Source organism: Hippopotamus amphibius, chromosome 9 (assembly GCF_030028045.1).
Source record: "Hippopotamus amphibius kiboko isolate mHipAmp2 chromosome 9, mHipAmp2.hap2, whole genome shotgun sequence".
Classification (NCBI taxonomy): Eukaryota; Metazoa; Chordata; class Mammalia; order Artiodactyla; family Hippopotamidae; genus Hippopotamus; species Hippopotamus amphibius.
Genome location: NC_080194.1, coordinates 31125140 through 31150879, shown reverse-complemented (window position 1 = coordinate 31150879; position 25740 = coordinate 31125140). Strand labels below are relative to the sequence as shown.

At 44.2% G+C, this 25740-nt stretch overlaps 1 protein-coding gene across 5 annotated transcripts in view; it reads left to right on the top strand.

Annotated features, from left to right (window-relative positions):
- Positions 1 to 13488: 13488 nt before the first annotated feature.
- The window catches only part of BMAL1 (basic helix-loop-helix ARNT like 1), a 100434-nt gene continuing 88182 nt past the window's right edge, over positions 13489 to 25740 (top strand). For 3 of the 5 annotated variants that reach the window (XM_057749421.1, XM_057749417.1, XM_057749414.1), the window contains exon 1: positions 13489 to 13618. The gene's annotated coding sequence lies outside the window, so the exon portion shown is untranslated. The remainder of the gene's footprint in view (positions 13619 to 25740) is intronic. The other 2 variants (XM_057749416.1, XM_057749423.1) reach the window with 2 other exon arrangements.

Below are 25740 nucleotides of genomic sequence, written 5' to 3'. Positions count from 1 at the left end.
AAGCTGACTCAGAAAAATGCGTGGATGGGAGGATAAAGAAGGATTTTGACATGAATAACAGGAGGCCACAAACATAGACAACTTTTTTTGAAAAGTGTGTCAACATATAATGTGAGACAGAGAAAGAGAATGGCAAATTTTGTTGAACGATGTATCTGCAGAAAATAAATATTTCCATTTACATTAAAAATATATATATAATGTATATTATACTTTAGTTTTATTTATATATGTGTGGGTATATATGTGTATACGCACACACACACGATAACCAGATTCAAAATGGTTTTAACACAAAGTACCAGGAATTCTTAAATCTGAAGTCCTACAATTTTTTTCTCTCTGCATTCTGTGAAGTAAATGTTCAAATACACATAAAGCTCATTTTAATGTTTCCTTCCAAGGGTGTTTCCTTTACCAATGGATTCCCAAGCCTGTTCTTTTAAATAGCACTTAAAATATTTCTGTTTTAAAGGTTGTCACTGTTTTAAAGGATAAATATTTTTAAATGGGCAGCACCTTGTGAGAAGAAGAATACAGTTCAATAAATCACATTCTAATGACCCGGGCAGGAGGGAGCAAGCAGGACTCTGTGGTTGGCTGAGTTGTTCTCAAAACCAGTAATGCACAGGAAACGGATGACAGCAAATTTCAAAGCACAGCAAAAGCCTCATTAATGCTGAACATGGAAGTCACACTTCAGTTTAAAATTTGCTGAAACAGAAATAAAAACATACACGAGGCCCTTTGGGTCTTCATGTGTACAAGAAAATATGAGTGATGTGTTCTTCTATGGAGTTCTATGACAGTGAGGTTTGACTGCTTGTTTTCCAAGGAGCTTTTATCTTTAGATTCATTCTTCAGGCAAGCTCTCCCCGGTGTGTTCAAGTGTGCACCAAGGACTTTCCTGCAAACAGAAACTTGGAGAGGGAAGCTTTAAAAAAAAAAAAGCTTTTTGAATTGCAGGTAATGGCCTCTTATTTCTTGCTTTGCGGAGAATAAGCACAGTTTAGAAGCATGATAGTAACTGATCAAGAAAAAAAAGCATTATTTATATATTTTCTATTTTTCTATTCATTGTTTTGTTTTAGAGAAAACATATTTTTCTAGTGCAACCAACTTGATAGACCCTTTGCAGAATAAGAAACAAAATGCAATGTTTGTCTACCCTTTCAAAAGACTGCGGCACCTAACATTTTAGAATCTGATCCTACTTTCTCATCTTGATTAATCCATAACTTCCAGATGTAATGAACTGCAAATAGTCAATTATAAGGTGAACCTTTGGAAGTCTGAGAGCACTTTCTAATGGGGAAAAATGTTCTTCGCAATGACTGGATTTTCACCCTAGCCCACACAAATCTAGTTAAGCCATGACATACTTAAAAGGACAGTAGGAATAAAAAGGACTGAGGTAGTGCTATTTAAAGGATGGAAAGAACACAGACATTGGAGCCAAAGAGACCTGAGCCTGGGTTGAATCCTAGGTCAGCTGCTTACCAGTTTCGCAATATTGAGCAAGTAACTTCAACTCTCCAAGCCTCGGTGGCCTCACCCATATAATGGGGATAATGCTCAGATTCCAGGGTTGCTGCTGTGAGGTCAGCACGTGGGCTGACAGCTGAGACTCTGGAGCCAGGTACCAGCAAGTACCTAGCAACGGCTCTGCCATTTGCTTGTGAGGAACCTTGGACTTAACTCAGACTTCACTTCTCCGTGCATCAATTTCCTCATTTTACAAAATGAGAATAAAATAGAAACCCCTCTAGAGTTGCTGTGTGGATTGTGTTGGGTTGAGTCAACATACAGAAAGTGTTTGGAATCACACTTGGCATAGGATAACCCACTATAAAAGTGCTATTATTATTATTAGGTGTTCCTGTCTCGTTTTAAACAATAATAACAAACCATTGTAAACTAAAAAAAAAAATCTATACATAGATAATAGGGTTACTTTCCTAAGAAACTAATGTGGTTCATGGTAACTTATCACTATTTATGGAAAAGAAATTTCATCCCCTAGAATGTGCAAATGGAGAAAGGAGGATTGTGTCTAGCCAAAACCACAATTTCACTTGGTCTAGAAGGAATGTCAAGTGTTACCTATTCTTCACCAGAAGGGAAACAAGCAACAAGTCTCTGCAGCCAGACATAGAAAGTATTGTTCTGAGAAAATGGAAAGGAAACCTCAGACGTGCTTGGGCAAGATTATCATTCCACTGTCTTTTAATTATAATTACCATACTAAAAATAGTTGCATTGTACTTCATTCATTCATCATTGTTCAATAGCCCCATTTGTGGAATATGAAAATATGTGATGCCTTGAAAATGAAGGCAGCTGGATGTTTAAAACCTGGTCTGAAGTATTAAACAGACTGAAAGTCTTAATGTATTCTTTTTTTCTGGTAAAGTGAAATTGTTGTTTATCAGATATATCCTTAGCTCCTAGGATTAGGCAGGGGTGGGAGAGGAAATGTGATTTTATTTTATTATTTTTTAATAACTTTTTAAAAAATGGTTTATATATTTATTGGTTGCATTGGGTCTTTGTTGCTGCGGGTGGGCTTTGAGGGCTTCTCATTGTAGTGGCTTCTCTTGATGCAGAGCATGGGCGCTAGATGTGCAGGCTTCAGTAGTTGCGGCACATGGCTCTGTAGTTGTGGCTCGAGGGCTCTAGAGCGCAGGCTCAGTAGTTGTGGCGCATGAGCTTGGTTGCTCCATGGCATGTGGGATCGTCCTGGACCAGGGATCGAACCCATGTCCCCTGCATTGGCAGGTGGATTCTTAACCACTGTGCCACCAGGAAGTCCAGAAATGTGATTTTAAAAGAGAGGTTGCAAACTATTTTAGCTTCACCTGCTTGGAAACATTGTAATGAACCAGGAGTTGGGGCCGGCCTTGCAAGATGCCGATATGGCACCTTGTGATAGGAGGAGAGGATGGAGGGTAAAAGAGTTAGGGATTACATGAGAACACCTAGTGATCTAGTCACCTAGCCACCTTCATTTTCTAAAACCTGCTGTTCCCAGGAAGCAGGAAGTCTCTGAGAAAAAATATATTTTCCTCATTTGGGTCCAGACTGGGATCCTTGGTTAAGGCAATGACATGGTGTGTCGTATGGGGTTGTGGTGTTATACCGTGGTGGTCCCTTGGCCCTGAATGTTCCTGCGCAGCAAAGTGTCTTCCCCAGAAGCAGGGCTTTAAGCTAGAGAATATTTGAAAATAAAAATAACACTACTCGTACACTGTTTAAGTTATTTTGAATTCATTTTGGAACTGGAAATTCACAATGCAACTCTTGTTATTTCTCAGTCAGTTTATTGAGACAAAAAGGGGCTCCAAGGCCAAAGAGCAGATCGTCTTGGAATTTTCCAGGGATCCCAGCCCAGCCACGGCAAGTTATCTCAAGGGCTGTCCGATCTGAAGGTGGATAACTGGTGACTTTAACTAAGGAGAGAAAACCAGAATAACATGAAGCGGCGCCAGAGAACACATAAAGTGTTCTGGGACGCTTGGCTCTCCTAGTTTCCTTTTACAATTATTTTTATTATTATAAACAACTTTGCAGAAAGTTTATCCCATAACCTCTTCAATAAAATTACTGACATATCTCTATGAACATTTACAACTTTGTCCATAGGTACACATATTATTTACTAAATTTTATTGACTCTGCATATGATGGGGGTCTTATTTTTCATGTGGCATTATCTGTGTTATTTTCTTTGACTTTTTCTGTATGGTTCTGGTCTAACATTTTATCTAACATGTTAAAGGATGGCATAATATCATATTCAGTTAATAAAACAACTTATTTTCTCAAAGATGAATCAAACTTCTTACCCCTTATTGTTGGACCCTCTGACCAATAAAAATCCTCACACAAACAACCATGTTTCCACTATAACTTTTGGAAAAGTTTTTTGTTGTTTGTTTCTATTTATATCCGATGAAATACTTTATGTAAACATATTGTCAACTCCCTATTAGGTAATAAAACATAAAAATTTTGATAGTGGCAAATCTAAAAATGACTTACAAGTAATAGGAACAATGCAACTAAGTAAAGGAAAAATTAAAGAATAATTTGTTTATTCTTTTGTCCCTATACTATAAGGTAGTGGATTTTGCTGAAGTCTGATATAACCAGTCTAAAGGCCAAAATGGCCCAATTGTGCTGCACTCTGGAGTCTCATTCATTCATGTATTCACTTATTCAGCTGATATTTACACACCTTCTATATGCTAGAGACTATTCTAAGTGTGGGGGCTACAGTGGCAAAAATACCCCTTTCCTCACAGATCTTACTGAGGGTAACATGCAGTATATAAATGAACACACAACAAAATGTCAGGTAGTAAGAAGGGTTCCAAGAAGGGAAAAGGGGTGGAGAGTGACAGGGTTGGGAGAAATGAGGAAGCCACTGTTTTACAAAGGGTGGTCTGGGGAGTTTTTTCTGATGAGGGGGTAACCAAAGGGAGTGACTGCATACCAGGTGTGTCTGTGGAAGGAGATGTGTGTATCCATGGAAGAAGAGCAGCCCACCTTTACATCTCTTTATTGTTTTTTATTCACTCAGCCAAACAATATTTGATTTTGTGAATGTGCTACTGCTTTCATGGTTGGGGGTGATGAGATACAGATGTGGTATCTGCCTCACAGAGTTTATGGGAAGACAAGAAATTACAAGTATAATGATGCTTTGAGAGAGGAAGTACTGGGTGCTTTTTATGCCTTGGAGGTTAGGGAAGGCTTCCCTGAGGAAATGACCTTTAAATTGAGAAGCAGGTGTTTCTCAGCCAGATTCACACAGATGGAGACACTGAGAGTGAGGGACATTCACAAGCAGAGGAGTCAGTGTACAACCTTGTTTTCCTGATAACTTTCAACTTTTGTTACCTATCCAATCTCCCAAGGGCTAAGAAGTAACATCATTTGAGCATATTTCCTTGCCTCTCTCTGGCAGATGTACAAATGCACAAAGAAACAATTTGGCAGTAGATAAAGGAAAAGAGAGCGTAAGGGGCAAAAGCAACAAAAATACAACCCAAACTAAATGACTCTATTGGTATTCAAGGTTTAGATATCTTTATTTACAGGAAGTTTTATTGCTAATCCATCCTTTTGATAGCTGGAGTGCCCTTTGAGACATAGGACTGGGGTAATAAATTTTCCAAAGACCACTTATCAAGCTATAGTCATTTCCTGTTTTGTTTTTAATTGGACTGCATATAAATTTTCCTGTGTCTTTAACATAAGATTTATGACAGAGAGAGGCAGCTGCGGGAGGAGAAAACCCCAAAATCTTACAAGAAAAAATATGTAAGTTTTATTCCTTGTTTATACCAACTGATTCTTTGAAACCAGTGTAGTAATGATGTAGGGTAGAGAAGTCTGTGTGCGCATTCCATAAGCCCATACTCTACTCCAAAACTGTTCATGATAGAAAAAATTAGAAACAATATTTATGTTTTGCATGTTGGCGTACAGTTACTCCATGCAATGGAATACTTGGTAGCCATTAGACACCATGTTGTAGAAGAAGTCTTTTTTTTTAAATTAATTAATTAATTTATTTATTGGCTGTGTTGGGTCTTCGTTGTTGCGCGCAAGCTTTCTCTAGTTGCGGTGAGCGGGGGCTACTCTTTGCTGTGGTGAGTGGGCTTCTCACTGTGGTGGCTTCTCTTGCTGCGAAGCACGGGCTCTAGGCGCGTGGGCTTCAGTAGTTGTGGCATGCAGGCTCAATAGTTGTGGCTCGCAGGCTCTAGAGTGCAGGCTCAGTAGTTGTGGTGCACGGGCTTAGTTGCATGTGGGATCTTCCCAGCCCAGGGATCGAACCCATGTCCCCTGCATTGGCAGGTGAATTCTTAACCACTGCGTCATCAAGGAAGTCCTGCAGAAGTCTTGATGACATGGGTGAATGGTCACAATAGATTAATTTTTAAATGTAGGATACCAAAGAAAATTTCGGTGTGAGAAAAATTAGGTCACAATATAATACAGGTATAAAGAAAACTCGACAAAGAAGATACATCAGTATTTTAATGGTGGTTATATATGTTTAATGAGATTATAGATTATTTTTGTTTTCTTCTTCATGTTTGTGAATTTTTTGTACAAATATTTGTTGGTTTTATAATCTGGGGGAGAAAAGCAATGGATGTTCTTTTTTCTTTGTTCTTGTTTCTTTCTTTGTTTTCGTTTTTGCTTCTAATTGCAAAGAGAAAGGAGAGATTTGAGTAGCAATCATTTTTTTAATGCACGTACATCTGTGTGCAAAATGAAAGTTTTCCTTAGGTAGATTTTGAATCAGTAGCTTTTATGTGAATGAAGTAAAGGACCCAGAGTTACTGCAGAAATCCAAACAGACTTTGTTGCTTGGGATAGTGCTTATTATTATTATCGCCACGTTTTTAAGTTGAAGTATAGTTCATTTACAACGTTGTACCATTCTCTGCTGTTCATCAAAGTGACTTAGTTATACACATATATACATTCTAAGGAGATTATTAACTTTTACTTTAAAGAAACTAATAGAGGAGAGCCAATAAAATAAGACAGCTTTACAAGGAATAACACTTTAAGAAGAGTAGTTTTTCTATTACAAATGACAGGTTTAAATAATGCCACCACTTACATCTCACTACCCCAACCTCTGACTTTTTAACTGGAATATGTATGGTGCATTATTCCTTTTTTTCTTTGGCTGCATTGGGTCTCATTGCTGCACGCAGGCTTTCACTAGCTTCAGTGAGCGGGGGCTACTCTTTGTTGTGGTACACGGGCTTCTCACTGTGTGGTGGCTTCCCTTGTTGCGGAGCATGGGCTCTAAGCTTGTGGCCTTCAGTAGTTGTGGCTCATGGGCTCAGTAGTTGTGGCACAAGGGTTAGTTACTCCATGGCATGTGGGATCTTCCTTGACCAGGGATCGAACCTGTGACCCCTGCATTGGCTGGAAGATTCTTAACCACTGTGCCATCAGGGAGGTCCTGGTGCATTCTTAATAGTGTGTTCTGGGCCCGTTTGCTGCTTGGCCTTTTCTCTTTTTTTTATTTTTTAAAATTTATTTATTTATTTAATTTGTTGCTGTGCATGGGCTTTCTTTAGTTGAGGTGAGTGGGGTCCACTCTTCATTGTGGTGCGCAGGCTCCTCATTGCCGTGGCTTCTCTTGTTGTGGAGCAGGGGCTCTAGGTGCGTGGGCTTCAGTAGTTGCAGCACATGGGCGCAATAGTTGTGGCTCACGGGCTCTAAAGCGCAGGCTCAATAGTTGTGGTGCACGGGCTTAGTTGCTCCATGGCATGTGGCAACTTCCTGGAGCAGGGATCGAACCTGGGTCCCCTGCACTGGCAGGCGGATTCTTAACCACTGCGCCATCCAGGAAGCCCCAGGTTGGCCTTTTCTTTTGTTCATGATGTGTGGGTGTGTGTATAGGTGTTTGCATACATTTGCGTAATCCACCTTTTTTTTTTATAGTTTCTAGATTTTGTGTCAGGCTTAGAAAAGCTTTTCAAGTTTGTAAAAATTTTACTCACGTTTTCTTCTAATGTTTTTATAGATTGCAATCTTCACATTTAAATCCTAAATAACAGTTTTTAAGATTAGGGTAGAAAGCAAACTTTATGTGTTTCCAGACAGCTAGCTAGTTGTTTTAATAGCATTTATTGAAAAATCCATCTTTTTTCCCTATAATTTAAAACTTACCTTTATTTTATACTAATTTTCACGTCCTTTGGATCTGTTTCTGGATGCTATGCCTTTTCATTCACCTGTTGGTTTGTTGCTAAACCAATACCAGACTGCTTTAAGTGCCACACTTTTGTAGTGTGCTTTGATAGTATGTTAGGTCAAATTCCCCCCAGTCCATCACCTCGTTTCTTTTTCAAAAGCATACTGTAATTTTTTTTGAGTTATTGTACTTCTTAAATGGCTTGACTTAACACTTCACTTTTCTTTACTAACTAGAAACTTTCTTTTCTTTCTTTTTTTTTTTTAATTTGGAGCATGAATTTTAGTGCTGTTCATTCTAGCAAAGCAGGGTAAAACCTACGCCAGTTTTTTTTAAGACAGTGCCTGTTTGTTTTTCAGGGCTTCTGTCAAGAAGCCATGTGGTCACTGGTGCTTTAGCTCCCTCTAGCAAACACCCCTCAGCCAAACGGAAAAGCCCCTTTGACATCTGAGCACCAAGATCTCTGAAATCTTGGCTGTGTCTGCAAACAAGATCTAATCTAAAGCCTAATTACACGGTCTAAGACACATTCCAAATAAGGTATTACTGCTCTCTCATTCTGAGCTGCTAGGACCATCCCATTCAAAAAAGAGCCAAGGAAGGTCATTTAAAAAAAATAGCTGAATGAGTTAATACCTGATCTTTTAAAGTTCCCATTTTTGTACAACCAGATATGCCCACCTTGGTTAAAAAAAAATCAAAGCATACATACACATATCAACTTAAAGCAGTTTCAGTTTGGTTGGCTGCAAAGAGATAGCTATGGTTCCTTTTCTAATTACCCCTAAATCACAGATGTCTTCAAAAAAGTGATCTCTACTCTCTGGTGTCACGTTGTCTTCCTTCACTGGTTTCTACCCCTGATTTTCCTAATATCCGATATTCTGGCTCTAGAAGCAGTTTTAGCAAAACAGCTTTCTTATAGTCAAATTTCTTTGTTGTTCTACCTAAAGCCTTTTCCTCAAGTGTAAGTTTCCCTTATCTTGCTTCCACACCTGTCTGTTGAGACTTCCTTCCAAATTTTTTCAAACCCAGCTCTTCACTTTCTTGCTTCTCCTTCTTTTGCTCCTATTACTCTTGTATTTTCTTCTGTTCTGATTCTTCCTTCACTTCAGTAGGCACATTCAGGGACTCTTGCTCAGTCCATGCCCCAACTTTGACAGCCTCTCCTGTCTCTGTCTCTTTCTCTCAGGCGTTGAAAGCATCCATGAAGGACCCTGTACAAATGGGGTGGAGGGTAAAGAGCTACAGAAAAAGAGAATTATCAGACAGATAGAGAAAAGACCAGTCCAGAGGCCACACAACCCCAGAGAGAGGAGGAGCTGGGAACTGATTAATGCCTAATGGTGCCCCAGCTCCTGTCCTCTGTGAGGACTCACTGTGCTTCCTCCTCTAAAGTTCTATGTGTCACCATGGTCTCCTCCCAAGAAATCTCCCCCTTTGGGCTTAAGTGAGTTGAAGAGGCTTCTGTTTCTTGCATTCACTAAGTCTGAGATGACATCCCTATCTCTAAGGCATGGTCCTGGGTATTCTTTTCTCTACATGAAACCCTAATCAATTGGAAAATTATAAATAATAATAACGCTCACCACCTTTGAATCGATGACTCCTGAACTGATGTCTCTAAAATATGAGGTTTATTTGTTTTCCAAAGGAATCATCTAAAGGAAGAGGCAATTTAACTGAAGTAGTTAAGAGTGTGAGCTCTGATGTCAGACTGTCTAAACAGCCTGGGATCTTCAGTTTCCCTATCTGTAAAATGGGAATAATAGAAGTACCTGCCTTATAGGAATTTGTGAAAATTGAGGTAATGCATATAAAGGTCTTAGAACAGTGCTTAACTCACTGTAAACCTGCAGTAAATATTGTTGTTATTACTACTGTTTATAGCAACACATTGCTACTTGGCTTTCCACAAAAACTTTCACATGTCCATCTCAGGACTTCTCAGCTTCCTTCCAAAGAGAGCATGCCTACATAAGTTCCTGGTCCTGTCACTGGCTTCTTCATTCAATCCAATAGTCCTGGAATTTGACCTCAGGTCTGTTTAACTTCAGAGCCTGTGCTTATTCCATCAGATCAGCCATTCCCAAATTTGACTGCATCTCAGATCCCAAAGATATTGAATCAGAATCTTCCAGATTGGGGCTTGAGAATCTGTATTTTTTTAAAACTCTTCAGTTAACTCTAGTAGATCTGATCATTGAATCAGAATTTGGGGAATTACTCTGGATTACACAACTTTATCTTCACTAACTTTATCTGTAAAATGGGTGCACTACACATCTATTTCATAGAACTGTTAACCTAATATATATTGAACCTTTACTATTTGCTAGGCATTGTGCTAAGGGCTTTCTATCTATTATCTCACTCAGCTCTCACAACAATCCTGTGAAGTAGATGCTAGATGATCCCTATGTTACAGATGAGGAAACTGGGATACAAAGAGGTTAAGTTACTTGATAAAAGTCATCCACCTAGCGAGTGTGGAGAGCCAGCATATCAATTGCTGGGGTTAATGTGATGTGAAGATTATATTAAATAATGTATTTAAAGCTCCTGGCACACAGGAGGTACTCAATAAAGATTCTCTTTTCCCTTCCTTTTATCCAAGGGATTCTATTCATTCCCAGTGAATTTCAGACTGAGGACAATACTTTGACCTTAACAGTGGCTAGAGAATTGAAAATTTGGTATTCTAGAACAGGGGTCCCCAACCCTCGGGCTGCGAGCCGGTAGCCGTCAGCAGCCTATTAGGAACTGGGCCGCACAGCAGAAGGTGAGTGGCGGATAAGCGAGTGAAGCTTCATCTGTAGCTCCCCATCACCACCTGAATCATACCCCCCCACGCCCCACCGCACCCCGCCCCCCCAGCCTGTAGAAAAACTGTCTTCCACCAAACTGGTCCCTGGTGTCAAAAAGGTTGGGGACCACTGTTCTAGAAGGTAGAAATAAAAGGGAAGCAGGTACCCGAGGAAGATGGAGGTGTTTGGGATCTCCAACAGAGAGAAACACAAGGGAAAACATAACTACACATGGAAGAGCAGGTGCATGTGAGGACAAACACTGAGGTTAGGAAAAGGCAGTGATAAACTTTAAAAGAGGAAAACCAAGGTATGAAGGTAGAAACACATCATCTTGGGGGCAGGGAGAGTTCTGAAAGATACCTATTCCAATCCCATTCCCACCATGTGGTCATCCAGTTCTTATTTGGACACTTTCTGTGACAAGAAACTCAATTTATCGAGGCAGAAGAGGCTCTAGTTTTTAGAAAATTCTTCATATTGAATCATTCTAGAATTACTACCCAAAGGTCCCCCTTTCCACCCTGTGGGGGCCTGAAAAATAAGTCAAATTTCTCTTCCATTGACAGCTCTTCAAATTTATGAAGACAGTTACCTTGTGCCCCTGGGGCAAAACCCTCTGCTTCCTCTAATCTTTCCTCATACGACATAGTTCCCAGCCTTGTTACATCCTGGTCCCTTTCCTGTGTGTGTAGATAGTTTTTCTTTGCCAAGCTTTCATTGGAGACAATACTCCACGTGCATAATGACAAACACAGGGCAGCACTATAAGCCCACCTTGCTTTACATGTTATACTTCTACCCATGTCGCCTAAATCAGCATTATTTTGGCAGCCACTCTTCACTGAGGACTCAGAGTGAGTCACCTAAGACCTTTAGTCTTGCTCCTACATGCATCTGCTAAGATACCTCTGCCCCCAGCCCTCATTTCAGCAGCTGATTGCCCAGGGCAGGACCCCCACATTTATCCCTGTTAGAGTTAGCCCATTGCTCCAACATTGCATTTGGCTTATGTTATGTAATGGTATCTCTTTCCCTCCTGGCCTTGTCTTATTTGGAAATTCGGTGCCCATCCTCTGTGTTTTCATTCAGAGCACTGTGATCAAAGTCCTGAAGTCTGGGTGGTGGAGAGAGACTTCTGCCATCCTTATGGTGACTGGTGTGGTCTGAAGGTTTTGAAGTCAAATGAATCTTGTTTGACTTGTGGCTCTGCCACCTACTGTATGGCCTTGAGTCAGCTTTCCTCATCTGTAAAATGCAATTGTGCAGATTAAGGGGGAAGATGCAGGGAAAGCACTTAGCATATAGTAGATGCTGCACAAATGTCTATTACCTCCACCCTTCCTTCAGGTCAACAAGATTCATCAATTGGCATCTTTAGGTAATGGTTACTTAAGTTATTCGTTTAATTAATTATATTAGAATCCAGGCTTGTATTTCTTCCATCTTGTCCACAACATCTTGTCAAGTACATTGTTAAAATCCTATTTACATAGTGTGGTCTCCTCATGAAATCAGGTCAGAGACAAAGTAAACACCAATCAGATTCTACCTGCATGTAAACTTGCAGGTAGCAAAAGTTCTAAGCCACCAATGAAGTTGGTTAACCTTGAAAACGGTCAACATTCAGGCCACAAGCGTGTACTGGGCAACCACTATGTGCCTGGCAGTGAGCTGGGAATGGGCTACGGTTTTACAATGTTTAACATGCAGTGTCTGTATTCAAGGAACAAGGATAGAATTTTAGTTATAAGGGCTAGTCTGCGTCACAGGATTTGTTCACATACCCAGTCAACAAACAAACATGCTAGGAGTCCAGGCACCCGCCCCCTTCCATCCTCCTCCCCCTCCCGCCACCCCCCAATTAGGTGCTAAAGGGGAGGAGGCGAGTATTACAAAAAAGACAAGGTCCCTGTATTCTGGCAGTTTAACATCTAAAAGTGTTGGGAGTTCTTTGTGCTAAAGGCCCTCTGTTAAGTGCTTGAGATGCAAAAATAAGACAGATTCTCCGTCCTCAGTCCTCAAGTTGTATCTTGTTACGAAATGTTTATTTTCTGTAACTATTTATTTCCTTCTATCTCACTCCCTGGACAGCTTTTCTACTAGAGGCCAGAGCCACCGGGAAGTTGTCTGCCACACAGTAGGTGCGGTCACTGAAAGGAAATGTAATGGAATCGCTCCAGGCTTGAGTATTCTCTTTTGAACAAGAATGACAGTTCCAGTGGGACGCTTGGAGGTCAAGGACGGACGAAAAGAACGTCATTGAAAAGCCTTCTAGAAATACTAAGTATTTATTCTCTCGTTTGGACTTTGGCAAACTGAGCTATTTTGGGAAGGGTCTGGCACTCTGTGTTCCTAAAACTGGTTTCCTAGATGGAGTTGGAGGGAGGGGGTGAGGAAATGTCGCTTTCGTCAGGATGCCCAGAGTGAAAAAGGGCAAGGAGGAGGCGTGAGAGCCGCGAGCCAGAGCAAGTCAGGGACCTGGAGAAGAGGGACATCCTAAGCGACCGCAAGGAGCGGGCCGCCCGCACCCGCAGTGGCCGAGGCTAGCGGGAGACCTGAGGGGAAAGGGAGAGAACGGGGGCGAGGAAAGCCAGGGGCGGCGCGCGGATTGGTCCTCTCCTTGGGGCGTGCGCTGCTGTGCGCCAACCCATTGGTGGCGGGAAAGTAGCAGGTAAACCGGCCCCCGCCGCCTCGCCATTGGTCAGCGGCCTCTCTAGCCGCCACGCAACTGGCCAGCGGGTCGCCGAGCCGCGCGCGGATTGGCCGGGGGCGGCCGCTGAGACCGGCTCCCTTCGGGCGCTCGGATTGGCTGGCGGGAAGAGGCAGGTATCCGGGCTCCGCGACTCTTCCATTGGTGGGCGGGGAAGGGGGGGTTGGGCACAGCGATTGGTGGGCGGGGGGCCGGGCCTGGGCCGGCGGGGAGCGGATTGGTCGGAAAGTAGGTTAGTGGTGCGACATTTAGGGAAGGCAGAAAGTAGGTCAGGGACGGAGGTGCCTGTTTACCCGCGCCGGACTCACCGCCGCCGCCGCCGCGGGATCCGAGTGGGGGCGCGGGCGCGGGCGCTCCCGGCGAGCCACGGTGAGTGTCGGGCTGGCCGCGGCCAGCGGCGCGGCCGCGGGCACCCCGTCGGGGCCGTTAGCACCCTGTCAGGCGCGGCGCCCCCGCCGCCGCCCGGGGCACAGCCCGGCCGCCGGGGAGCCCTGCCCGACGTGCCCGCTGCCGGCCTTAAAGGGCCCGTGCCCGCTCCCTGCCCCCACGCGGGCCGCGGGGGAGGCTGCGCCCCTTAAAGGCGCCGCGCCCGGCCGCCCCCATCCTCCCTCGCGGGGGCTGGCGCCGCGGGGTAGAGCGGTCAGAGGTGCCGCAGGCGCCCTTAAAGGGACCGAGAAAGAGTCCTCGGGAATACCCACCTCCCCTCCGCGGGCATAGCTACCTGACGGGGGTGGGGGGAGCGGTGGTAGGAGCAGCCAGCTGCCTCTTAAAGGGACAGCTCCACCCTTCGGGAGCTGCGACCCGGCTGAGGGCGAGTCCTAGGATGTATGCCCCGCAGGTTCGGGGATCCCCGAGGGGACCATCCTTGACGGCTGCACCCCAAGGGCGTTGGGCGAGAGATGCGGCTTCTGCCCTTCCTCCGCCTCTCCTCCACTTCCCTTTCGGGAGCCTGAGGGGCTGGGTGGGGGCGGGGAGGGCGTCTCCGCCGGGCTTGGGGAGTCCGAGCCCGCCTGCCCCTAAGGCCCTGTCGCGGGTGCTACCGCTGCACCCGGGTGTTCCCGGCCGGAGATGCGGCCGACCCCAGCCTGCGAACTTTCGTCCGGCCTGCGCCGTCTGGGTCCTGGGCAGCCCGGGGAGGATCCCCCGTGGGTCTGCGAGCAGGTGCTCCGCGGCACGGAGATGTCGCCCGGCTCCCAGGTGTGGACCCGCCGCCCGCCCTGGAGTCCTGGGGACCCGCGGAGGGCGCAGCAAGGCTGCCTTTAGCCCCGGGTTTGACAGATGTCAGAGAAAAAGCTTCCCGCTCGCGATGGCCGGGCGTTGACGGCCAAGAAAGCTCTCGGAGGGATAAGTGGAAGAATAGAAATTAATGCCGACCTTGTGAGGCTCGAGTCAGTCACCCCGAGGGGTCGTGGGAGCCGGCTGCAGAGCCGAGGGCCGGCGCGGGGGAAGGAGAGGCTGCACTGGACCTGGGCGTCTGCTGTCAAGTTTGTGCGGGCCGGTGGGGTACCGCGACGTCTCCCCTCGCCTCACCTTTCCCATCCTTTTCCCTCCCCTGCCTCGGCCCCTTCCGAGTCACCTAGCGTTGTTTTGGCACTTTGGCGCTTGCGGTCTCCTCTCCCTGCTTACATGGCTACTCCTCGGCAAGGAATTATTAGCCAAGTTTTATCACTCAGCTTCCAGAAATAAGATTCGAGGAAGCATTTCTTGACTGTACGTGTATTTCCAGGATCTTCGTTTTTAAAAAAATCCATAAAAGCTGCCCATCAGCTGCATCTGGTTTTCCACAGCGCTTGCTTGTCATTTGTCCTTCTGACATCTGCGGCTCTTACCTCCTTTAATCTATTTTTATATGACAACTATTATTTTAATTCTTCATGTCCCATTGATATCAGGATCTGTCAATTTGGGTTGGTGGAGTTTTTAATTAATGTACTGGTTGAATCATGAGCTTAAAATAATCATTGCTGCTCCTGAGCAGTTTTGAATAATCTCATGCTCTCCGTGCTTGCAAGACTTAAAAAAGGGGGAAAAAAATCACTGCTGTTAAATTTGATTTCCATATCAATGAAACTCTAAAATATTTTTTTACCACAAAATTGAATCTTTCACTCCATGCTCTGAGTTCACTTTGTTGATAAGTCTTTAATATACTTTGTTGAACATATTTATAAGGCTCTAAAATTTCCAGGGCAGGATTTGAAATTGCCTGTATCCTCTAAAGCTGAATCTGTAGGCACATTTTTGGTTTTGATTGTAGATGTAGCCAGTGAATAATAATAATGTTAAAACTATAGTTAAATTTATACCTTATTCCAACCCCTAATGTTTAGAAAGAGGGAGAGAAAAAGGAGCAGGTATGGTGGAAGAGCGCTAGCCCGAGAGTTAGAATCTCCTGGTTTTACCCCAGACTTGGGCTTTCATGGCTGTGCCACTTGGGGCAAGTCACTGAACCTTTCTGACTTCTACTTGCCTCAGATGGAAAGTAAGGCAGTCGAACTAGGTGATCTTAGAGGTTCCTTCTGCTCTAAAGTTCTGTGCATCTCTAAATATTTAATACAGCTGAATTCAGATTGGTATTTACCTGCTGGAACCTCCAGAATATCTGAGCTGAAGTCCTATTTTCATGGGAAACTTAAACAGATCAACAGATGGTGTTTTAAATTATCCATTTCAAATGATTTATAAAATGATGACTACTCAGGAGTTTGACTGCTATTTGCAGAAGAGGTTTGACTACCACAGAGGGGAAAAGGAAGTGGCCCTACTACTTTCAGATTTATTGCTCCATACCAAAGATACGCAGTTTATATGCTAAACAGTGGACAGGCACTGTAGATTGACTTGTTAATGAAATGCATAAGAATATGTAAAAACTAAGTATTCAGTATCTCTCTTTGGTATAAGGGTTGCCTTCCTTCTATAGGCTTTCTTCTATTTGTGATTCGATCGCCAGCTCTCATGGTGTTTGGAGAAAGTCAAGTATTAAAGAAACAGTTTATGCCCCATATGAGGTTACGTTCACAGGCAGTGATTTTAGTTAACATTGTGGTAGCAGTTGCAGGGAAGTAATTTTTTACTTCCTTTTTAGACCTCGAGATTTAGTTAGAAGCCTAGAAATACAGGCATGTCACCCTTCTCCACAGTCTTTCTCTCATTGCCCCTTCATCATAATACCCAGACTTATCCCAAACACTCACCTGGGCTTTTCTCTTCCCTTTCTCTCTAAAAAAGACCTGCTCTGACTTAACCTCCCTCAGAGTCTCTTCCTTCTTGCTCAAAATGTCTTGTCCTTTTCCCCCAATCTCTCCTTCTTTCCTTCCAGTTCAGAAAAAGCAAGTGAATTTCTCCCCGCTCCCTCTTCTTAGACCCTCAATTTGGGCAGGAGCCTGATCTCTGGTGGCAGGACCTGGGACTTGGGTTGGGTGGTGTGTCCTTGGACAAGTGCTGGCCTCCTCTGACTGCAGGCTCCTCCTCTGCGATGTAGTGAAGGTGCCTGCCTCCTGGAGTCCCTGTGAGGATGAGGGGAGGTGATGCGGGTAAAATGCCCGGCACACAGGACGCCTTCCCTGAGCGTCTGCTGCCATTCCCTCCCAGCTTTGCCAGGGTCCTGTTGGTCCTGTCACTGGAATATCCTTCATGCCGTTTGCCCTCAGACCCCTCACCAACCCCAGAAAAGCCCCTGTCTTGATTGAGGAAGGAAGGACAGAAGGGGAAGAAACAGGTCTGCTGTGGGCTGCTCTGCAGCGGGCAGCTTTCATGTGTCTGTACTTGGTGCCCCTGGGTCCCTATGTCTGTCTCTGTCCCTCCCTGCCCAGCAGCCTCTCCCGAGGCTGTGAACGGTCACCCCCTCCACTCTCTCATCCGGTCCATCCTTAGCTCCTGCCACCTGGCTTCTCTCTCTGCCATCCTTCTAAATATTTCTTCTTCCGTATCTCCAAAAACTTTGTCTTGAATTCCAGGGGCTCGTTCTTCGTCCTGAATTGTTGTTCTTGGCCCTTCTGCAGCTTTTACCAGTCTGTCTTTCCCTCCTTCTTAAAATCCCCTCCTTCCTCAGCCTTTAAGTCACAGTGCTTTCTTGGTTTTCTTCCTGCACACCCTAAAAGTAGATGTCTGTTCGGTCCTCTGCTCTTCACACTGTCCCAGTTGGCTCAGGTCCCCTTTCCGGTCCTGATGTATCCTCCTGCTTTGGCTGCTGGCAGGGCCATTGTAGACATTAACGACAGCCTGTTGCCAGCATCTGTGGCCTTGGAGTTACAGATTGCAAATTGCTTGCAAGTGTGGTGTCATTTCATCCTCATGACACCTGTACCCCTTCACCATCAGGCTGTCCTGGGAGGGACTTTGGTTGGGTGGTTAAAAGCACAGACTGTGGAGCCAGATTTATATCCTAACCATTCCTTGCTAGCTTTATGACTTGTGGTCAAGTTGCTTTGTTCTCTCTGTCTTGGTGTCCTCATCAGTAAGCCTGGGGTCACTCTAGTCCTTACCTCATTGTGTTGCAGTGGGGATTCAGTGAGTTAAAGAATTAAAAATACATGAAGCTTTTCATGGAACATAGTAACATTCGTGGATGGTACCTATCAGTCTTGCTGCTCCTTCTTCCCTCTCCATACCCAGCTCACCTGGCCGTGTGCACAGGACTGTCCAGTCAAGCTGAAGAGCTGTCTGCTCCCTGGACCAGCCCTTGGCCCGTTCTATGCCTCAACCTTCTTCCAGGATATGCATGTCCAATCCCAATTAAGGATCTTGAGGAGGAGGAGATGGGGTGGGATAGGCACTCAGGGACCAAGCACGTGGAGGGAAGGGGAGTATGTCTATGGGGAGGTGGGGGCATGAGATGAGAGAAGCAACAGGGGCACGAGTGGATGTGAGTAGTTAGGTCTGCATGGAAGGAAGGATTGAGTTGGGGACTTAAAATTGGGGAGATGAGATTGGATAAGCTTTAGTCATCTTTGCTTCAGGAGAACGTCGAATGCTGGCTTGTGATGGGAAATTATTTTTACGTTAGTACATGCTGTCCTTTTAGATAGGATAAACTCATGTTTATCCAGCCTGGTTAAAGAAGGGGATAGATTGTCTAATTTAATATTCTGGTTAATACTCTACCCATTAGATTTTGTACATATGCTGAGTAAAACATTTACAAGTACTTATACCTTCAACTGCTGTTTGAAGTGTGTGACCTGGGCAAATTAGTTAGCTTCTTTGAGTCTGATTTACCTCATTGGCAAAATAGAGATAATAACGATGCTGGTAACAGTAGCTAACATTTATTGAACATTCTCTAAGTGCCAGCAGGTATGTTAGTCACAGTGTTTGTTAACTTGTTTAATCCCTGTGAAGTAGGTACAATGATTATCCTTATTTTACAAGTGAAGTGGTTTCCTCAACTGCCCAGCTGGTAGGGTGGGGCCAGATTTGTGCAGGGGGAGCGGGGAGGGACGGACACTTCCAGAGTCTGCCCTCTAACCACTGTGGTGGATGCTTGCTGGGAGGAACCACTGGATTCAATCCCGTGTCTGAAGCACCCAGCACCAGGCCAGACGCCAAGCAGGCCCGAGGTGACTGGTGACCAGTCTTGTTGCTGACGGACGTGGTGTGTACCTCCTTTTTAAGCAGGACTGAAGTCCTCTGTGGTGGGACAAAAGGAGTGCACGTTTGGACGGCACCTGAGTGGCAGTTGTAGGGGCTTGTGAGCTTGCTTCGTGCATCCTGTCGTGCATTTCTGTGTCTCTTGCCTCCTCCTGCCTTTCTGCAGCGTTGCTCTTAACAGGAGCCTCTTGTGGCTCAGCCAGCCCCTCCCCAGGCGGCTTGTATGGAATGAACCTCCAACAGAGCTTCTCAGCCACGGCCCCCGTCATGGCCATCTGCAGAGCGCCTCACCGGGAGGAGACCTCTTGTAAAGTCTCTCACCTTCTTCTTCCTCTCCCCAGCGCCTTACCCCAAAGACAGATGTCCACAGCCTTAATGTGTGTATATATATAGATATATTTTTTAATGCCAGTTGTTGCCCGAATACATTTAGATAGTAAGGGAAACATTGTTTTATGTCAAGAACCTGTTACATAAAAATGTGTTATATAATGTTCAGATATATACTGCACAGTGAAATTAGATACTACTTTTTTTTTTTCAAAGAATGAAAAGATAATAAACACAGGCAGTACTGAAAGTAATTAATCTCGGATTTGAAAGGCACGGAAGGACGTACCCTGCCCTCAGAGTTATCACTTTGAGTCTCTGTTCACCTTCCTGACTGCTCTAAGCATAGGACATTTGGGAAGCTGACCCAAATCTGCCATGGAATGTTACTGTGAAATACTTTCAAAGTTGTCTTTTTTGTTTGTTTGTTTTTAAAGGGGGGAAATGCCTCCTGCTCACTTACATCTCTCTCATGTCTAAGCAAGGGAAGAGGCTCTTTTTGTCCCCTGCCTACTTAGACCATCAAGGTCATCTTTTAACCAGTTTTCTGCTCTTCCCTGTACTTCCTTCAGTTCCTCCCACACGATGTGGCCAGCTTTGCCTTCCAAGAACAGCCCTGCTGCTGGTGGCCTGTGGTTGACACCCCTGAGTCAGGTCCTCCAGGCTCTCCAGAGTCTGACCCTGTTCCGCCTCACCAGCCCTGCTCCCCGCCTCTACCTCCATTCCCAGACTGAGCCCAGAGCCTGGTGTTCAGTTCTGCTCGTCCCCGCCCAGGCCACCCCGTGCCCTGCTGTCTCCTGCTGTCTCCTGCTGTCTGTCTGCCCCAGGTCTCTCACTGGATGCCAGAGGCCTCTCTTCTTTGCCCCAGCCTACCTTGAATCTCCCTTCTATGTGAAACCTTCTCTGACGACATTTGCCCCCTTTGCTCTCCCTCTCTCTTTTTTTACTTTTGATTGCCAGCCATTCATTCAGAAGCATTGGTGCTTCATAATTAGCATATTGATCATATCGATTTCAATTAGGATGGCCAGTCTCTCATTTGTTAATTGTTTCATGAATAATTATCTTGTCCTCACTTCCCACCCTCTGACTCTACTCATTTACTCGTTCGGTGAAGTTTATTAGATGCCTACTGTGTGCATAGCAGTGTTCCAGGCACTGTAGATACAGCAGTGAACAAAACAGAGTCCCAGGGGAAGAAGACAGACCGTAAACAGTTAAGCATGTTAACTCCTGGTAGTGATAGATGCTAGGTAAGCACAGTAGTGAAGACAAAGGAGGTTGCTTTAGCCAGGTCCTTGGGAAAGCCTCTCTAAAGAGGTGACATTTGAGCTCAGCTGCAGGAAGATGTGGGGGAAAGTATTTCAGGAAGAGTGAACAGCCAGTGCAAAACAACCAGTGATTGTTTTTGAAGGAAAATAAAGGCCAGTGTAACTGGATTATGAGTTCCTTGAATATAGATGTTTCATCCTCCCTATAACCTTTAGCCCAGTGCTAAAAGGCCCTGGGCCTACTTGCATTCAAAATTGGAGAACTTGCCCTTGGTTATACATTGTATAAATAGCAGTTTACCGTGTCTTACTCAGAAGGCTTTTAATAAAACAGTATATTGCATATAAACAAATTAAGGGTTTGAAGGGTTTTCTCATAAATATACTCTTAGCATGTATCTGTTTTACTATTACTGTTTTAATTACTATTACTGTTTTAATTATGTCTAGTGCAGAGCTTCAGACTTCAGAATTCTGTTTTACATACACAGCCAGCTTAAAACAGATTTTGTTCCAAAAGTTCATTTGTAAGGCAGTTGATGGAAACTTGGGATAAATTTTTCTGTAGAAAAGAATGAACTAAATGGTGGTTTGGTCCCCAGGCAAGCCCACAAAAGCCGTTTAGTGCTGACTCTAGCTGAAACCACGCTATTTAGTACTAAAGTGCTATCGGCATTAATTAGGCCTTCTGAAGCTAGACCCCCATCTGTAGAGCATTAAAGGTCATTTACTACCAGTGTTAACGGGACCCACTTACCTTAGTCACTTCTACTATTTTTCTAGTCTGACAAAAAGGTTTATAAAGGGGGTTTTTGCCTTTATGCCTTTAAGATTTTATTTCATGTGTTGTAAATAAGATGGTGTGGAGAGAGGGGAAAACCATGGGCTGGGAGCTAGGAGAGGCTGGGGCTTCAGTCTCGGTCCAGCCCCTGACTTGCTGAGTAACTGAGTAAGTTGCCCTTATTGAACTTTGATTTCTCAGTTTCTTCTTGGCTATAAAATCCTGTTTTCTCAGTGTCACAGGAAAACATGCATATATTTCATTATACAACCTGCCCTCCAGCAGTTACCTCCACTTTCTTTTTGAAGAAGTAGGTAGCACACAAATAATGAGGAACTAGGGAAGCTCCTGTGTGTGGTGCTCCACAGTTATGCCTTCAGTATGAACCTTGATTTTGATCTGCTATCTCTCTTGATGAGTTGTAAGAAATTTTGTCCTAGAACTTTAGGTCCAGATAAGATTCCTGTGTTCTTGGTCAACTTATCTTCCATGTAATTATGTAAATCGTTTTTTCGTTTTAACTCTTAGGCATAAAAATGGTGACTCTGGTTTGTTGCTTTTGAAATATACTAAGTGCCCTTAGGGAATGGAAGGAGTTTGCAGGAGAGAGCAGAGCTGAAGGAGTGTGGGATCAAAAACAATTTTAAATGTTAAATGCAAAGCTATTTTCAGTATCCTGCTGGAAGAAAAAAAAATTTTTTTTTGAGGCTTTAGATGATAGAAGAGGTTTTTGCTCCAAAGGAGAAGAACTTAAGGTTTTGCAGTGGTGAAAACTACCCGATCCTTTACCTACCACCCGTCTCTTCTTCCTCTCCCACCGCTGAGTTTTGTTTTTGGCCTCAAGAGCCATACTTGCTATTTGAGAGGTTTGATATTTAAGCGACGCTAGGCTCAGAGCTCAACTGGGACTTAGGGTGTTAGAGGCTTAGAGTTCAGCTGTCTTAGGGTGCAGCGTGCTATGTGGCGAACTTCCCCAGTAGATTCTAGAATGAGGGAAGCCTCACTGGGAGTGACAGTGCACTTTGAGCACTGCCTCTATTTGATTACTTGTGAATGGTATGTTCCATTTTTTTCTTTTTTCCTTACTTGAAGGCATAGCAAGAGGAGTTGGTGCAAGAAGTTGTTGCTCTGTGGATTTCACTTAGGAGCTAGAGGGTGGCATTACACCCAGCCTTCCTCCTTAGACCCTAGAATATTGGCAGGAATTTTGTCTGTTTTGTTCTCTGCTGTATCCCCAGCAACCAAGAAAGTGTCTGCACGTAGCCGTCACTCAATAAATCGTTGCTTGAGTGAGTGAGTTCAGCTTGGGAAAACCTCAGCTTTCCCACCCTAGCAGTATAGGCTTATGTACTTGGTCTTGCAAGGTACTTTGGTGTTTAGGTTACTGTTTCCTTTTGCCATCTGTGTTTTTCTTATTCTTCAGGTTGGCCAGATATCAGTATCTTTTATTGATGATCAGGTCTTAGCTGGCCGTGGTTGTCCCCGCCCTGCCGATGTTCATCTTTATGTTATCTTTAATTGGCTCCAAAGTACAGCAAATCAATAGCTGTGCCACATCAACCAAAAGAAAACTTACTGCATATTTCTTTGGGTGTAGTACTGCGCATTTCTTTATTCAGTCAACAGATATCTGAAGGGCAATATACCAGGCAGCATGCTAACAGAGGAAGAATAAAAACAGTTGTGGCCAAGGAGTCTGCAGTTTTATCTGCAGATAGATAATATAATGCCAATAAAGTGGTGTAGATGATCTGTAATTGCTACAGGAATTCAGAAACTAGAGAGTTCTTTGTGAGTTGCCATGATAGGGAGGAGGCTTCGTGGAAGTGATCACATTTAATACAGACTTTTAAGGATGTTTAAAATTTAGATTCACAGAAAAGGGTAGCACAGGTATTTCCACGGAGTATGTGGGTGGGAACATAGCATAATTAAAAGCACAGAGGTAGGAATGACCAGTTTGTATTCAGGGACACAGACTTGCCTAGAATGGAGGGTTCTTCATTTCAGACAATAATAATTGTCCATATACAGAGAGTTCTTATGATGTCCTTAGCATTTCACATATATTATCTGATTTATGCCTACAAAACCCCATGAAGTAGGTACTTTTATTAGTATCATTTTAGGGATGAAGAAATTGAAGCACAGAGTGATCCAGTAACCTGCCTGAGGTCACACATCTAAGAAGCAATGGACCCAGGCTTAAAACCAGGTCATGGAGACCCTTGACCAGTGGAATCCCCTGTCTCCCACTGTCTTCCAGATGCAGGATTTGGGCTTGGTGGGGGGTTTTAGAGTCATGAGCTGGAAGTGGACAAGACTCTATTTAGTTCACTTCTTCATTTTGTAGAAGAAACTCAGTGAGGTTAAGTGGCAAGTTAAAGTTTACCTAGTGAGGTAGAGACTGGTAGAGAACCACTGAAGTTGTTTTTTTATGATTATGATTTTAGTGACGTGAAATAATTCTCCGTAAAGCACTAGTCCAGTGTGCGTGTTCCAGCTGCATTGGAGCAGAGGGACTAACTGCAGCAGAGACCTGATAGGAGGCTACTAGCCGAATCCAGACAGAGATTCAGCTGAGTGGAGCCAGAACTGGGAATTAATTGTCAATTATGTTAATCGGCATGGCTGTTTTCAGTCGCCCTTTAGAATTCTAGAGTGTGGGGAACATCTGCCTGTGTGAGTGGCTTTCAAGTATGCGAATCTGCACTGTACTGTGACCGAGACACCTTGGTTAATGAATTCTCGAGCAGCAAAGCAGCATTATGGAAATCGAATATTTAAAAACAAATACCCACATTGGCTGGAAAGGTTCCCTGATTGGGAACCGGATAACCTGCGTTCTAGACTGCTTCTGCTACCTACGCACCAGATAGCCTAAGCCAAATACCTTAATGTCTCAAACTGTGGCTGATTTCTTACCTGTGGAACAGGTATAACAATTCTTGTCCAGCCCCTTACAGCGTGGTTCTGATGCTGGAGTGAGATGAAGAAAGAATAAGGGTTTTGCAGGCTGTAAAGTTGCTCCCTGGCCATAGGGAGCAGCAGTTGTAGTTTTAATAATGAATGTGTATTAGCCTTTCAGGGAGAGCCTGGAGGGCACAGAAGTTCCCCTGCCTCCAGGGTGTGTTTAGGGATGTGGCGCTGTCCACCAGATGGGTGCTGACTATCCTCACTTTGCTGGTGTAGGGCCATATTTGAAAGATGATGATATATTTCACCCTCAGAGATTGGGGGGGGGGGGCATAGATGGAAAAGTTATACACAGACAGCCTAGTTAATCTGTTCTCCTCTGTGCACACCTCTCAGGATAGGGATGGACAGCTGTGAACCAGAAAAACAAGTGTCAGGATCGAGCCAGCTGGCCAGTTGGGCATTCTTAGGTGTTTCACCTATCCTCGTGCAATAGGCAGAAGTCTAGAAGAACCTTGATTAGTTTGAGGAATTAGTGGGTGAGCCAGCATGCTTTCCAGGTAATACTTGGTTATAAAACTTGTAGAAAAGTCTTGACATGAAGGACTAGAGATTTGCCAAATCTTAATTATTGTTAGTATTGCATGTTATATTTATTATTCATAATTATAATAACAGTTATAGCAGTACTTAACCTTTGAGTATTTCCTATCTGCCGAGAGCTATGCTAAGTGCTTACATGCCTTTTCCCATTTAATACTCACAATAGCCCTGTGGATGGGCACTGTCAGTCCCACTTTCTAGTTAGGGAGACTGAGACCCAGTGCCTCCGATGGTACACAGTGAGCGGAAAAACCATGATTCAAACCCAGGACAGTCTCACTCCAGAGCCTGCACTCTTAGCTGCTGCATTCTTCTTCCTCCCTTTTCTTGGGGCCCTAAAGTGCTTCCTGAATCTGGTGTTGAGGTTTCTGACAGCACAGTGGGTCTTTGGAAGGCATCTTTGGTTGATCGTGGCCTTGGCTCACCGCGGCTCTCCCTCCTTCACAGCCACGGCTGACATCTAGCAGCCCTTCCAGCTGCCCCGTGGCCCGTGAGCAGATGGGTGCCAAGGATGAAAGCAGCAGATGGACTAACTCTTGCCAGCCAGTGCGTGTGGGGGGGTGGGAGGGGGTTAAAGAGGGAAAGAAGAGGACTACGAAAGAATTGCTCTGCATCAGTTTTTCAAAAAGTGATTGAGTAGTTGGTAGTCTGCTCCATTTTCATGTCAAAATCTCCTCACAAAAGCCTTTCCCGAGTTCACGATCATGATGACAGTGACATCCACCTTTCATGTGTGGTTTACAAAGTAGCTTTTATATGTATTTTGTCTAGTCTTCAGCACAAACTTATGAGGAGAGAAGCTATAAAGTCTTATTGTGCAGGCTAGAAATACCTAGAGAATTTAAACTAGTGTCCAGGGTCCCAAAGCTAGGCAATGGTGGAGTCAGGCTTAAACACCACTTTTCTGACAACGTCTACTTTTTTCCAAGTTCCTCTTTGCTTACTCTGTTGAAGATGTTCTTAAATGTTCTGATTTACTGTATTCAGAGGTCAGCAGG